General features: G+C 48.5%; 1 long non-coding RNA gene across 3 annotated transcripts; it reads left to right on the top strand.

Moving 5' to 3' along the window:
- Nucleotides 1-894: 894 nt before the first annotated feature.
- On the top strand, nt 895-15,956 carry LOC102114874 (uncharacterized). Of its 3 annotated transcripts, none has more exons than XR_010582491.2 (3): nt 895-991; nt 1,716-1,822; nt 5,237-5,850. It is a non-coding gene; the product is annotated as an uncharacterized lncRNA (long non-coding RNA). The 3 variants fall into 3 exon arrangements; XR_012426702.1 differs by lacking the exons at nt 895-991; nt 1,716-1,822; nt 5,237-5,850 and adding exons at nt 13,740-14,293; nt 14,382-14,517; nt 14,613-15,956; XR_010582490.2 differs by lacking the exon at nt 895-991 and having other exon boundaries at nt 1,466-1,822.
- Nucleotides 15,957-16,411: the final 455 nt, after the last annotated feature.

Genomic DNA, 16,411 nt, shown 5'->3' with positions numbered 1-16,411 from the left:
TCTCATTGTCAGCTTAAAAATAAGCTTTTTCCTCTTTCTAATCAGAACAGTTAGTTTGTTAACCATCACGTTAAGGTACCGAGAATGATGGCTTTCAGGCCTCAGATATGACACAAGTAATAAATCCAGCTGACCCTGAACAACATAGGTTTTGAGCTTCGAAGGATCACTTATGTTAATTATTTTCCAACCAAACCCTTACTGAAAAATCCTGGCTTTGTGGAGGGCCGACGTTTCCTACATGCGGTTCCATAGGGTGGCCGCGGAGTCCTGTGGATACGTAGATTTGGGTAAACTCGGGGGGTGTTCTGGAATCCATGTCCCTGTGTATACAGAGGGACAACTGCAGCTTTTTAAAAGTTTGTGTCCTGCCTTGTCCTAAAAAGGTTCCAAGGTGGATGCAAAATTATTTCATGTTTTTGGTTTTCTTGGTGGGATATTGATGTTTATTCTTCAGTGTCTAAAACCCTGAGTGAACAGAGTTACCGCTTCAGGAACAAAGCCAGTCTGGAAACACATATTGAGATATCCACCTTTTCTTCATGGTTTCACAAAAGGCCATGATCATATTTTATTCAGTTGAACTGTAGGAAACTGCCGATATTTGCTGTTTTTGGCCTACAAAATGGCAAGTTCGTACGATATTAAAAACAAAGGCTTCCTGGATGGGGAAAATAGGAATCGGTGAGAACCTGAAGTTGTCTGTCATGGCTTCTGAGTCACAGGTAAATAAACCTGTGTGAGGGGAAGTTGGCTGTACAGTATTTTCCTTCTGTTTTGAGACTGTCAGAAAAAGGTCAGTTCCATTGGGTTGGGTCCCTTTGCCTCACCTTTGCTGCATAGGGGACTTGCCATTATACCTCTTGTTCCCAGTGCCCAGGAGGCTGATGCCGCATAGAAGACCTGCAGGTCGGTGGATGTGAAACAGGCATCGGACACGCTGTGCACCTTGGGACGCATCTGAGAAGTGCCTGCTTGCGGCAGGTCTGAGGTGAGGGCGTGTTCCATCTCCTCTCCCTTCTCTGGCTTTGCAGGCCTTTGAAGTTGGTCCTGGAAAGTGAAATTAGTTAATGCTGATTTAAGCTCCAGGTCAAAGCCGGGGGGCCGAAGAGACCCGCCCTTCACTAGGGGTGTGAAGCATTGGGCCCTCCCATCAGGAGGCAGCAGGGACTCGAGAAAGTCCCACATGCCCTCCAGTTCCCTTATGTTGAAATTTTTTGTACTCGGCCATACCGGGTAAATTTGGGAGGTAAATGGGGGGTTCACATGGGGGTGTGCAGTATTCTTAGGTGTCAGGTGCGAGAGTTGAATTTGTAGAAGCTGTGCAGATAGGAAAGGGCCTGTCAGGGAGTGCTGTTTACATGGAGCAGATTTAACGCAAGGTCTGTGCTCTGCCTGGGTCCGTGTCTGACCGGTGTCTCCCAGTCTGCAACAGGACGTTCACGTGACTTGGCGCCATCGTCCCACTCTGTAGACGTCTGAGGATCTGTGCGCGGCTGCTCTGTGAGAATGAGTTGTGATAATGAACTGAGAAACAGTGAACAAACCCTGAATTGGTTAGCACTGGTTCCACGGCCACTTCTGCCGTGGTTGGAGTCATTCATAATAAAGTGTGCTGGACTCCTATGCAGAGCTCTGAATTTCAGAGGCCCTTTAACTTGGCAGCTAACCAGTCGCTTCCTTCAGAAGACATTTGAGTCCCCTTTACCTACCAGGGTGACCCTGGGAGTTTGAAGATGAGTGAGACAAGCCCTCCGTGTCTTGTGGATTTTACTGTCCAGAGGGGAGACAGATGTGGATGGTGAAGGAGGCCCTATCAGAGGTCAGTGCACGTCAGTTTTATTTCTTCAGTACTTGCTGTGTTCAGGCGGTGCCCCGGGCCATGTGCAGAGCATCTGGGGACCCTGCCCATGGCATCCCAGGCACAGCTAGCGTCTGCGCCATCTTCATACTTGGCCTGAGTTTTGGGGAAGTACTGAGGATGGCTTCTGCCTTTGCTGGAGAGAGTTGGAAGTCAGGGCAGCCCTCCACAAGGAGATGATCGCCAGCTGATTCCTCAAGAAAGGGAGGTGGTCTCCACATGGGCAGAGCAGGGCAGCATGCACAGACCTGGGTGTGGAGTCTGGGGCATGTGCATCTGAGTGGGGTCTGCTGGGAGACAGCAAGGGTGAGGTGTGAAGGCAGTTGGAATTTACAGGATAAATTATCACTAAGACGATGCTGGGAAAACATAAAATTGGGACTCTCTGGGGTAAACGTGGACTTAAGGTGACCCTGGGCGTGGGTGTTTCAGACTCTGAAGGCAGAGATTTAGGAAATTGGGGCAGAGCTGAGCCCCAGACGAGGATGAAGACCACCCTTGGGATGTTAAATGAGACAGGGGTGGAAACCCAGTGAATGTCCTGGGGTCAGTCCAGCAGGCAGGCAGCAGAGGAGACCGGTGTCCTCAAAGGCTCCTTGGGCCTGCCTCTCAAAGTGCTGGGATGACAGGCATGAGCCACTGCTCCCTGCTGATACTTTTAAAATTTCTAAGCTACTCTCTCTCATACCCACTCCCGTATTTTTTTTTTTTTTAGACCAGGTTTATGGGTATATTTTTTCCAAGGGAATCAAAAAGTTACCTGTTTGAAGCACAAATAACACCGTATTTAACAACCGAAAATGCCAATTTGCATAGAAGTTTCCAAATGCCCAGTTGGTTTGAGCCTTGCGTTGCAGTGTCACTACCTGCTCTTAAATTTCTACACGATGTATAGATAGCGAGGCAGGGACGGCTCGTACATCTTCAGGTTTCGATTCTACTAACTTGGGCTATATTTTCATTTATTTTGGCACACCTGTGGATGTGGCAAGCAATGCCAGGGTATTTATTTTGAAGCTTGTCCAACAACAGTTGGGAAGATTTTCACATTTTTAGAATTTTCATAGTAATAGTTATAATTTACAAAGAATTTAAAATTGTGTAGTCATTATTGTGTTTTTTTCTAGATGTGCCCTGAAACAGGGTTGCTAACTATCATTCTACATCACAGGATTCAGAACAGTACCCTTTTGGAGCAGATGCCTGTAATCGAGGAATTCCGCCTAGTCAGTTCACTTTAAACGTGTTTAAAAGGTTTTCTTTATCCTAGTTGGCACCTGTGGCTATAGTTTGTTTTCACTGCTGAGGAATATTCCGTGATGGAAAGCGTAATTCATCTGTTTTTCATATCGGTGGACATTTGGATTATTTTGGGAGGGTGTGTATGTCTATTCAGCTTTCATTTTTTTAAGGATTTTTTGTAGAAGATAATGTAACAGTGTAACATCCTCTGGTACGGAGCCAACACGAACCCTGATTACAGCCACACAGACTCACACACAGACTCTCAGGCCTTGTTGCCAACGCACAGAACCATTTACTTAAGTTGAAACACAGTAGCAGAACCTGAAGTCCTGTGAACGGTTCCTCCGATCTTACACTTGGAATTCACCTTTTTATTACTATGTCTGCTAATTAGGAAGCCTATCAGTTATACAGAAAACTGAGAACGTAAAATTATATGTTTATAACAGAAAAAAACCTTATTTAATACCTCAGAACACATGGCTATGTTTTTCCCTCATGCCCCACCACTGTTTTCTTTGCTTGAAATGGGAAATGATACTTGAAAGCGGTTTTCTAGCGACTGTTAGAGTGGCATAGTTCTTCAGAGACAGAGGATGTAAAGCACACGGAGAATTTGTGTCTGTGGAATGTGATTTCCTGGTCACCTCATTCAGGCTGCTGCCGCCTTCCCCTCTGGCTGCCTGCACCGTGGGACGTCTGAGGAGGTCCCTGTTTCATCCTCTGGAAATTCTGAAAAGGAAGGAGAGGAGGGTGTGCAGGGTGTGGTGCATTTGTGTTGGTCCTTCGAGCTTTTATTTGGAGTCTCGGCTGCCTTGGTGGTTCCTGCCTTTATGTCCCTAGCTCGTGGCTTCATCCTTGTGTCTAACTCACAGGCAGACAGATGGAAAGGGAAGTTGTATTCAGCCAACAGCTTGATGTTATTCTCAAGGCTCAAATCGACTGGGTATTTGGAGACTTCTGTGCAAATTGGCATTTTTGGTTTTTAAACACCGTGTCTTATTTGTACTTGAAATGGGTAACTGGTTCTCTGGGGAAAAATATAGCCATAAAGCTGGTTCTTTAAAAAAAAAAAAAAAAAAAAAAGGGAGTGGGTGTGAGAGAGTGGCTTAGAAATTACACCAGTAATGGTTGGGCGTGGTGGCTTAAGCCTGTAATTCCAGCACTTTGAGAGGAGGAGGCAGGTGGATCCCCTGAGGGTAGGAGTTCCAGACCAGCCTGGTCAACATGGTGAAACCCCGTCTGTACTGAAAATACGAAAATTAGCCGGGTATGGTGACAGGCACCTGTAATCCCAGCTACTTGGGAGGCTGAGGCAGGAGAATCACTTGTACCCGGGAGGCAGAGGTTGCAGTGAGCCAAGATCGCACCACTGCACTCCACCCTGGGCGACAGAGCAGAAACTCCATCTCAAAATAGAAAAAAAACAAAAAACTAAACAACAAAAACCCGGTAATGAAAACCTGATTGCATCATCTGTAATGGAGATGGCGGATTATTTCATATTTAGTGACAGGATGAATCGGATATGTTTGCAGTATTGATTTGACAAGGGAAATGGTGAGAACCAAATGTGCCGCCCAGCTTGGGCCTCGCCGTTGGCAGAAGACCGTGGCGGGCAACAGACTGGAGACTCGGAGACCGAGGGGAGAATTCTCACGCTGTGACGCTGGTGCAGTGTGTGCTTCTGCACTCCTGCTGGAGGGAGCTGCCCCTTTGCCTTGCAGGCTTTGGTGCAGTGGAGACCTTAGGACCTGCCCCTCCTGGCACACCTGTGGGTGTGGCGAGCAGTGCCAGGGCTGAGGCACAGGTGCTGAGCCCAGAATGTGGGACGGCAGAGGCTTCACACGCCGGCAGGCGTCTGCTCCAGCAGCCGGGGGTTTCCGCAAGGGGGCGGGGGGTTGGTTTTCCTCCTTGAATTTGGGTGGGGAGGGTGTCCTGGGGTGCTGTGTCTGCACTTGTGTTGCTCTGAGGTCAAGTTGTGGCCCCGAGTCCCTGTCCCTCTGCCAAAGTGAGGATTTGCCCATTTTCAGGTCAGATTTCACTTGGGTCCGGGTCTCTAGGTGTGGGGGGCATTCCAAGGGGGCGTGAGCACGGTGGACGTGCGTGGGCCTCTTTCTCTCCCCTCAGGGTTGTGTGTGAAGAGCTGCCCAGCGGAATCACCCTCCTGCCTGCTGTTTCATTCACCAGGAATCGTTCTCACTGTGGACTCTTGAGTCGAATGTAATCCAGGAATGGAACGTGCTGTTGCTGGATGCCACACACAGCATCAGGAGCTTAGTTGGGGATTATATGATCTTACCCCACACCTTAAAAGTAAAGACTATGGTTGTCAGGCCTCTGAGCCCAAGCCAACCCATTGCGTCGCCTGTGACTTGCACGTATATACTCCCAGATGGCCTGAAGTAACTGAAGAATCACAAAAGTGCAAATGCCCTGCCTGGACTTAACTGATAACATTCTACCAGAAATAAGTGAAAATGGCCGGTCCTTGCTTTAAGCGATTATTATTATTATTATTTTTTTGAAATTCCTTTTCCTGGCTCATCCTGGCTCAAAAAGCTCCCCCACTGAGCACCTTGTGACCCCCACTCCTGTCCGCCAGAGAACAAGCCCTCTTTGACTGTAATTTTCCTTTACCTATCCAAATCCTATAAAACGGCCCCACACTTACCTCCCTTCGCTGACTCTTTTCAGACTCAGCCCGCCTGCACCCAGGTGAAATAAACAGCCATGTTGCGCTCACAAAGCCTGTTTGGTGGTCTCTTCACACGTGCGTGCATGACAATAGTTAAGGGGATACTGAAGTCTTTGGCAGCTCCAAGAGCTTTTTCAGTTTGTGTCAGGACATTTTAGGCAGAAGGAAAAGCTTGCTAAGATAATCTTACAGAAATGTTTGGTGCAGTGCCATTAACTCGTGGAATAAATGTGTAACTTTGCGTGGTGGCCCTCTGGAAAGAGATGCACTTTGAGTGCACCCTGGTCTGCTTGCTACAAGAATCGGCCGTGTCACCCCGCTTTCCGTGGGTCTGCAGGTGTGCGTGGTCCATTGCCCTGCACTGTGGCCATGGAAGGGAAGATGATCTGGAATGCTGGCGACAGTTATCGGTGCGTGTTGGTGTGTGCTGCTTTCTACAGGCGAGAACATTTCTGTTTAATAAACATCTCATCTCGATGATGACTGCAAGATATTTGAGTCTCATTCAATAGTGTTTCTTGGTTCCTTCTGTTTTTATCTGCTTTCTAGCACTAGGCAAGTGAAGATATGGAAAGTAAAAACCCATCGAACTTGTAGAGACATGGTGTTGTGTAGGAGCAGACTGTAGCCTCTGGCTCTGTTTAAAGATTGTAGTAAACCTCTTACCTGGCATGGTCAGGGTGTAAATTATCTTGTTTAATCGAAATGTGTATGAGTCCAAGCTGGCGCCTGCATTGTTGATGAAATACCAGATTTTAAGGGAACATGTCAATGTGCTGTAAGATACCAACAAAGTTCCTCACTGAGGTTCGGCGCGGGTTCGGAGGAGCTGGGCCTTAGGTCACCAGGGTTGTCTCTGGGAGCAGATGCTCAGTGTGGGCATTAGTCACTTAGCCTTTCCAGAGCCGAGGAACAGCTCTCTGTGATGGTTTTTGGAACCTGTATTTTGAGTCAGTTTGTCCCACTTGACTCGAAGTTGCCGCGCAATTTCAGACCTTTGCCTCCACCGTGCGCTCGTTTTCTTGTCCCCTGATAACTGCCTCGGCCTGACATTTGAGCCTCGTCGTTCATGGACACAGGCTCCGTGGTGGGCCAAAGGCCGCGACTCCGGCTTGCACAGTTCCGTGCCTCTCACCATGGCTTATCACATCACTCTCGGGATCTCCCGTTTAGAGGAAGAGTGTCCCTTTCCTGCAGGCCTGTGTGGTGTGGAAACCACCCCTACCTACCTTATTCCTGTTTGAACTGTACCGTGAAGCTATTTCTGTTCTAGTCAACCGTCAGAATTTAAGGAACAGTGATTTATGTAACTTATCACACACTTCTCAGTAGTTCTTTATGAATTTCATTCTGTTGTGAAATTGCAGTTTTCATGGCTATGCTGGTCTCACGTTGTGGCCCTTGAAATGAATTGCCTTCCCCATTGTGTGTTAAGGTTGTGCCTGGGAGCTGTTGAGGCCTCACCTCTGCTTTAGGGCAGTGGCTTTGCTCTCCTGACAACAGGAAGAATCTTATTTAGAGCACTTCTAATGTAGTTTTTGCTTCCAGACAGAATTACTTTTTTCACAGACAGCCACTAAAGTCATAAATTATGCTCAGGATGCACACAAGGGTCAGCTGACAGAGTGGAATCCAGAACAGATCCAAAGACGCAAAAGCAGTTCCGTGGAATTTGAGTCTTTTCAACAAATGGTGCTGGAATTATGGGACAGCCGTATGCAAAAGAGTGAAAACAGGGAGAAATTCCTGTATGAAAATTAAGGTGGACCATAGCCCTGAATGTAAAATACCAAACTACAAAACCTGCAGAAGAAAGGGAAATTGTGGAGACCTAGGGTGAGAGCTCTTAGCCATACCATGATCCATAATCAAGGAAGAAAACAAGTAGGTAAGACTCATCAAAATTAAACTTCTAATATAAAAGACACCCCTAGGGAATTGAAGAGACACATTTTCGATAGATGGGGAGAAGATGTCTACGAACCATGCAGCCGGCAAAGGACTCATCCAGAATGCACAGGACTCCCACGGCTCATGACAGAGAACAAACCACCTGACTTAAAAGCGGAAGAGACCTGAACAGATGCTTCACTGAGAAGGACGGGAGGATGGCCCGAAAGCATCTGAAATGACCTTCAGCATGACTGGTTGCACCGAGATGTGCACCGAAGCCGCAGTGAATTTGTTCACACCCCTGCTGGAGCGCCTGACTAAGGTCTTCCGACAGCCCCAGGTGCTGGTGAGGACAGGCAGTCGGGACTCCTGTGCGATGCTGGGGTTCAGCACGGTGCAGACAGCTTGGCGGTTTCTTACAAAACAGAACTCACACAAACATGGGTCCCAGTGACCCCAATCCTGGGTATTTACCCTAGAGAAACAGCATCTGATGTTTAAGAAAAACTGTGCCCTGATGTTAATAGTGCTGTCTATAGTTGTCCAAAACAGGTTACAATGTGCCACAGCCATACGTGGAATAATAAATACCCAGCAGCCCCGAGGCCTGGCTGATGATCACAGGACACCCCGGGTGCACCTCCAAGCACGATGCCCAGGAAATCGTGATTTTGCGAGTGTTTTGCGACAACACTCGCAAAAGACAGACCCGGGGGATGGGAGGACACGGAGAGGGTGGTTGCTGAGAATGGGAGGGTATGCTTATGAGGCCCCGTGAGTGGGTTTGGGGCTGTTGGACTGTTCTGCTTGTGTGATGACGATTATGGGAATATTTGTGCCGAAATTCACAGAACTGAACACTGTCCACTTGACAGTAATTTTTAAAAAGTGGTAATATGCTCATTTTCGGTACTGTTTTTAATGGAAGATGGAGTTTGCAGATGATTTGTCAGGGCAAGCCTGTCTCAAGAGTTTGTAGACGATTCGTTAGGGGCCTGTCTCAGGGCCGTTGGGTTGGGTTGGGTTGGGTTGGGTTGGAAAAGCCTTCTCTGTTGTGGGCAGTAGTACGGGGCATGGAAAGGATATTGCCAAGGAAACATGTAGAATCCTTTGAGGAAACGTGTATTTCTAACTTGCTATAAGATAGAATTGGAAATTGTAATGGTTTTGTTTTCTAGAGTCTTGGTAGAATAGGGAAGACAGTGTAATAAAAGCTAATTTTGAAATGAAGAATTTTAATGATTTTCAACAGCAATTGCTCTAGGAAGTCACCCTGGAAATGTTTTTAAAGATGTTCAATAGCAATAGCTCTAGGAAGAGTCACCCTGGAGTTGCTTCTTGAGCATTGGTTTCCTGGCTGTATCTTCCGACTTTTATTTTTAAGTTTTGCTGTGAGTTGGGGATGTGTGGGAATAGCCATCCCGGCCCTGCAGGGGGGTGCATGTGCCCCGAGGCCTGAGGCACTGTTTCAACCTAGCTTGCAACATGGGGACCCTTGTCAGTGGCTGGAGTAAGAGTACCAGCCTGGCAGGCTGGGGGGAGCCCCAGGGTGGTCTGGGCACTGTCCTCCCTGCCTGCAGGATGGCAGCTGGAGGAGCTCGAAGGCTGCCTGCCTCGTGGCTGTCAGCGCAGCAGCCCCTCCTGGCCCTGGAGCAATCTTTGGGTCCATGAGTCTCTGCACCGGGACTTGCCTCCTGGGACCTCCGCCACTGTCCTGAGGGCCCTGGTGCCACTTTCCCGGTGGGACCCAAGCCTCAGGCAGCTGCGACCCCAGATTCGGTTGCTTTCCCTGCCGTCTCATTGCAGCACGAGTGCTCATCTCACTCAATGTAGAGCCTCAGGTTCCTTCAAGATCCCCAGAGATGGAATCTCCCAATTTAACAAGATAGTTGGTGACAAGATTTGAGCGGCACTGATTTAACTCAGCTTCCAGAGTTTAAGTTCCCAAGACACAGTCTTGCTCCTTCCTCGGCCTCATGCTGTGTGGCTGGTGTGGATCCGGGGTTTCCAGAGGGTGGGGCTGAGGCAGGTCAGCAGCAGGGGGATGGCTCATTATTGATCGCTTGATGCCTTGAGGATAACTAGGATTAATGACCTTTATAGGGCTGTAGTTTTGGAGTATATATATGTGCGTGTGTGTGTATGTATATATATATATATGTGTGTGTGTGTGTGTGTGTATATATATTTAAACGAAGTAGACACGGTTATCACTGCATTTTTCTGACATGAAACTTGGAGAGCAGAGGGTTTAGGAAACTCCTGAAGCCACACTGTCAGCGGGACCCGGGCTGTCTGGCCTTAGACCCTGCACTGTTTGCCCCTCACCACGCTGTCAGCAGACCCAGGTGGTCTGGCTTTAGAACTCACGCTGGTCGCACCTCCCTGCCACATTGTGGGGTTTTTCCTGCTTCTGGGCAGCATTTGATAGCTTGTGAAACAAGACCAAGACTTACTATGAGTGGATATGCCATTATCTGAGATCCAGAACGTTTCCTGGACCTGGCGTTGCCGATGTCACGTAAGGGAAGGTAAAAACATTTTCATTGTGGTCACTGGGGTTCCTGAAATGGTATTTTTCCCAGTGAAAGTTTACTCATAAAAATCTTTTAACTCAATACTATGTGAACAGGAAGAAATGTGTTGGGCTCTAGTTAAATGTCTCAGAGCCGCAGAAGTAAATGAGGGCACCTTCCGAGCACAGCCTCCCGGAGGAGGCCAAGGACGTTTGTCTGGAGGGTTTGCCATGAAGCAGGACTTGGGCAGGGCTGGTCTGCCTAGGGAGGCCTCTGCCATGATGTAGGTTAGTTGAAGTAGTTGACGGGTGGTGGCTTGAGATCGGTGGTCCCCGAGGAAGCCCCTAGCAAGGCCGGTTTCCGTGGGATGGAAAACTGCCGTTCAGTGGCTGTAATCCTGGCTTCACGGGTCTGAGATACAATCCTGCCCTTGGATACTTGGATCCCAGCCAGGTCAGATGGCCCTGAAAGGACATTCGGACTGTGATGGCTGCACCCATTCTCAGCCTCTGTAGGGTCTCCTATGTATGTGTGTGTTTCCATTTTCTTTCAGCACAATTTCTCCCAGTGAAGTCGTGAGAAATAGAAGGAAAGGTGGAATGAAGATGTGATTGAGGAAAGTGTGGTGTGGTCTTCGACCTTATTTTGCCTTGGTTGGTGCTCAAGAACTCCACCTGACCTCAGAGCTGAGCGTTTCTGCCAGGAAGTCCTGCCTTTTATCCTACCTCGAGGCCTGTTGAGACACTCCAAGAAGCTTCGTTAACAAATTGCCTTTTCCTTTTACAGCAGTTGGATATATTTGCAGCAAAACAAAGGAATAACCCCCCAATATGGTGATTAAATGCATTTAAGTATAGATAGCATTCAGTCTTGAAGGGCCTGGGATTTTAATCATCTTTGGGTCATGTAACAAGTGGTGTTGGTGATTAAAATCTCCTGACAGCTTTGTTCTGCCACGTTCCTCAGTTTTGAATGATGATCTTCCTGGTGTTGTACCTTGGAGGGGCGTTTGTGTCAGTAGAGAGCAGAGTGGTGGTTCCCAGAGGCTGGGAAGGGACAGAGGTGAGGCCCCTGAAGGACAGTGGTCTTCCTGGTTTAGGGGTTTGGGGCTCAGCCACCTTCCTGTGTCCGTGTAAATTATACCCAGGATCATTTTCACTCGCCCCACTTTAGTTGAGTATTGGAGCTTCAGGATATGTGTGCCCACGTCACCTGGGCCGTGATCCTGGAGTTGGGTGAGGCTGATTCCCGGGTTTATAGAATTACTCTGGGATTATTGAAAACAGAAGCACTTGAGGCATTCATAATGCTATTTCCTGAACGTAATTTATGTTCAGTTCTTCAGAAACATTTATCTGAGGAAGCATCTATAATTTTTGTTTTCTGCCACTCAGTGCTAGAAAGAATTGTGCAACACTCGAGTGGCATTATTCCTCTCCCTCCACCATGCAAGCAAGATTAAAGGTACCTCTGGCTCCCCTCAATCTTCTCATCTGCAGGGTGCCTGGCATGGCAGTGTGCTGCCTTCCGTCTTCTTTTTGGGGAGAATTAGTTGTGTTTGTGTGTACTGCTCAGCTCAGCCTCGTGCAGTTGTGTGGGTGAGGAGCTTGGATGCTAGGTGACCCTCCCAGGCCTGCCTCCCACCTCCCTAGGCCTTGTTCTAAACTGACAGATAAACAGTGTGTTTTGGAAGAGGACAGCAGCAGGGCAGGAGAGAGTTTGTTCAGACTTTCTCCTTGCACTGACGTTTGAGTCTTCATCCAGCCTGGGCACTTCTACAGAGCTGCGTTTGTGTGTTGCAAACCATTCCCTCCCAGTAACCGTGCTTTCAGAGGTTTGGAAATGTGACTTAACTAATCTTCAATTTAAAGCGTACTATTAAATTTTAGTGTTGAAACTGATGTATTTTATGGCCTTTATTTGATTTCTCTTGATTTTTTTTTCCCCATATGAGACATGGCATCTTAAGGGAGACAGTCTGGTGTTGGCCCCCTTTCCTAAGGATGGAAGTGAATTCTGAAAGCCCTTTATGTAGGCAGCGAAATAATCAGGGAACCGTTATTATAGCTATGTCTGTCTATGTAAAGCAAGCACGACTCATAAGCAGAAAAAAGTGCAGCCCGGGGGCAAGGTGAGCCCTAATGCTGCCTGTGCCTCACCTCCCTGCCATGAGGAACGGAAGTGCAAGCGCAGGTGGTTGAGTTAGCCTCCAAGCACAGCCTGCACCCCCCTCACATCCCTCTGCATCTGCAGGGGCACAGGCTGTGCTGCCACCCCTCGCTCAGTGCCAGGGCTGATGCATCAGGAACAGGGGGTACTGTCCGCCCCTTGCTCGGTGCCAGGGATGATCTGTCAGGATCCCTCGTGCTCATCTGGTCCTCATGTCTTCATCACCGGCCTCCTGCTGGTAACGGGCTTGTTATTACCTTGGTATGGGTAATAACATACCCATACCAACGTATGTAATAACATACCCATACCAAGGTGTTGTGGGGCGGTGCTCAGTCCTCCGAGGGAATTGGCCCTTAGCCGATTCATATTCAACAGGGCCGGGAAATGGGTTCTTGTTCCATGTCCTGGATCCCAGGAAGCCCTTGCCCTGGACCCTGTAATGCCTGGGGTCTTCCTGAGAAACGCTGGTGCCACTGGAGCACAGCCCAGCCCAGCCCCCTCCAGTTTCTCCGCTTTGTAACTGCACTTGTGTTTAGCAAGTCTTCCAGGACTTTAGACGCTGCTTGGTGTGAGCCAGGTTTTGTGTGGAAAGAGGACAGATCCGAGCCGGCAACCAACCAGCCCAGAACCATCTTTTATGCTTCCAGATTCTGTGTCCAAAAACTTACCCGTGGACATTGAGGGTGATGCATTTCTGCTCCAAGACATCTGTGGACTCAGCTGGAGGGATCGAAAGGATGTGGAGCCTCTTCAGTCCTGGCCTGGGCTTGGACCTGCTGTGCAGCCTCTCAGTGGCACCAGGGCCCCCTTTGTGTCACAGTGGCCTCGGGTTGGTGGCACTGCCCCAGGATGTCCCAGGCTTCCTGATAGTAGGGCCTGCTTGTGCCATGGCGGCCTCGGGATGGTGGCACTGCCCCAGGGTGTCCCAGGATCCAAGGCCAGTGTTCCTTCCAGCGAAGGGAAGTTGTACTGTAAGGTCTAGTCTCGGAATGAGCCTGGGGTCCTATCCTTCAGAGCGGTCCTGCACTCACCACAAATCAAGCCAGGGGAGGCCCTGCCAGAATTTGCAGCTGTGTTTCAGGTTGTTCCACAAGGCCTCTTTTATTTTGGGCTACTCAGGTATATAATTCTTATACTCTGGTTTTTTTGAGACAGGCAAAAAAAAAAAAAAAAAAAAAAAAAAAAAAAAAAAAAAAAAACCTTTTTGTTGCCCAGGCAGTGGTGTGAGCACAGCTTACTACAGCCTTAACCTCCCAGGCTCACGTGATCCTCCTGCCTCAGTCTCCTGAGTAGCCAGGACCCACAGGCACATGTTCCACGTGTCCCCATGCCTGACTTATTTTTGTATTTTTTGTAGAGATAGAGTTTTGCAATGTTGCCCAGGTTGGACTCAAACTCCTGGACTTAAGCAGTCCAGCTGCCTCAGCCTCCCAAAGTACTGAGATCACAGGCATGAGCCACCGTGCCTGGCCAAGTGTGTTTCTAATTTCAAAATTAAGAGGACCCAGAGTCAGTTAATGACGTCTCTACTGGAACATGCTGCTTATAGTACATTAGGAAAAATCATCCAGAACTTGGAAAAGGGGCTGGACAGACACAGCCCTTGGAGGTTGTCCGATGAACCCCTGGGGTCTTTAACCATCTGGAGGGATGTACCATGTCAGACTCACTGTTGTCGACCGGCTGAAGCCCAGGTTTCATGAGGTTATGTGTCAGCTTGTAGTACTTTCTCTGGCAGAGGTGCGAGTGACTTCGCTCAATGTGAGGCTCATCTCAGGGACTTCATGGCCTGAGGGACGGCAGCCTGTTTGAGCTGATCGAGCAATCTCGCGCTACCCTTATTTTCTGAAACGCCTATGAGTGACTTCTCACACGGTCTTTGAAGCGGCTTCATGCCCGCGCTCCTTGGTAATGATCGAATGCTTTTTTTGACCCCTCGTCCCCTTTCTTTGGGGTGTTCCAGTCTCAGTTCTCATGATGTGTTCTGCTTCTGCAGGAATTTCTGAAGCTGCTGAGTGTAGAAAGCACTGAGGAGGCTGTGCTCCCACCCCTGTGAGCCTTCCAGGCATCATCCTCTCCCCTTGGCGAGGCGGCGTCCATGGCACACCGAGGAGGCTGTGCTCCTGTCCCCCGTGAGCTTTCCAAGTGTCCTCGTCTCCCCTCCAGGAGGACAGGAGGAACCTTTCAAACCCTTCTTAAACTTGTTTTCATGTCTTTGTTTTAACAGATTTCTTTGCATCGTCTCCCTTATCCAGAAGTGAGGGTGAACGCTGAGTTATTCACGGGAGTCAAGAAACCACACGAAGCCCAAAGTGATGTTTGTTTCCCTGAAATGATTTGTGTGTGTTCACCTTAAAATGCAACTCAGTAAAACAGGTGTCTTTTGAGGAATGACTTTACATTACTCAGGTAAAAATGTGACAGTTAAATTTCATCATCTGTGCGGGTGTCCACAACCCCCTTCTGTGATTGCGTGTGAGTTTGTGACTTGTGGTTATTTTTGAAGAAAGAAAATCTGTCGCTGAGGACTTCAGATGGTGTGCTGGGATTGTGTAGGGTGGACATCGGGGGCTTCAGTGTGTGGCTTCCTTGAAGAGGTTCAAATTAAGGCTGAGAGTCCCTACTCCAAAATGCTACGAAACCTGAAACATTCTGAGCTTCCTCATGACATTCGAAGGAAATGCTCTTTAGAGCACTTTGGATTTCAGGCTGGGGATGGTCAACTGGAAAGTGAAATATTGCAAGACCCTTCTGGCCCCAGGAGCTTGGATAAGGTCATGGAGGGGGCCTGTGCCGGGTGTCCCTGGAGTGTGAGGCAGCCTGGGCTCGCTGAACTGGTTTTTGTAGGAGCCACAGAAGGGAAAGAGGGTCAAAGTGGCCACGTCTGGCTCCTGAGAAGGCTGGACCAGAAGGAGGTGGGCGCAGAGGGCAGCAGTTGAGTCCCCAGTGTCCGGGGCTCCTGTCCCTGGTGGAGTTGAGAGCCTCCTCTAGTGGTGGCCTCTCCGCTGTCAGCAGCCACTGAGGCCTGAAGGGAGAGGGGGCTGAGGAGAGGAGGAAGGATAGGCCTACTTCTGGAGAGGGCCAGCATCAGCCTGTGCTAGCCTCGTGTGTTACTCCTGCATCCAGGGTGCATGGCCGTGCCTCGTGGTGTAGTGGTTCCCGGGATGCACAGCGCTTGTCTGCAGTAATAGCTTTGTCTCCGACCCTTGGAGGCAAGTTACCTTTTTCCCCAGTGAAAAGAGGTAGAAAAATCTTACAGAAATGCATTTGCTCTAATGTCTATTTTCCGATAAGACATGGTCGCTTAGGCTAAATCTTTGGGAGGTCAAGGCAGGAGGATCACTTGAGGCCAAGGGGTTGAAGACCAGCCTGGACAACGCAGCAAGACCCCATCTGTGTAACAGAAAAGTTAGCTGAGTGTGGTGGTGCGTGCCTGTGGTCCCTGCTACTCTGGAGGCTGAGGTGGGAAGATCACTTAAGGCTACAGTGAACTGCGATTGCTCCACTGTACTCCAATCTTGGCAGCAGAGCCGAGACCCAGTCTCAGAAAGAAAAGTAAAAAAAAAAAAAATCCAGAAATGTCATTCTTTTTAAATCATCCCAAAAGAAAAATCGTTTTTTTCTAAGAATGTAAAGGGAAACTGATAAGATTCTTTCCTTGCATTGTTTCTCCTTTTCAAATATGTACAGTAGTCCATCCACATCGTCTCTCATCTCATTACAAAGCAGCAGGTGTCTTTGAGGTTAGTGGTGTTTCTCTGTGTCGCACCTTGGAGAACAGCCAGCATGAAACCTCTTACCACGATCGTGCACATCGTTTGTAGTCTCAATTAAAATCCTCTCCAGAGATGCTTGTGCCGCTTATTATAGCAGAACTTTGGTTGTGCTGAAATGTGCATTCAGCTAATGGTTTTAAGTTCATATCTGAGATGATGCTGTATAATTCCTGAAGCGTATGGGATCAGTAATGATTGAAGATAATTCTGGCTGATGTCATTTGGAGGATATTTTTCACTTCAAGTTAAA

This window comes from Macaca fascicularis, chromosome 17 (assembly GCF_037993035.2).
Source record: "Macaca fascicularis isolate 582-1 chromosome 17, T2T-MFA8v1.1".
Lineage (NCBI taxonomy): Eukaryota > Metazoa > Chordata > Mammalia > Primates > Cercopithecidae > Macaca > Macaca fascicularis.
This window is presented reverse-complemented; position numbering and strand designations above follow the sequence as displayed.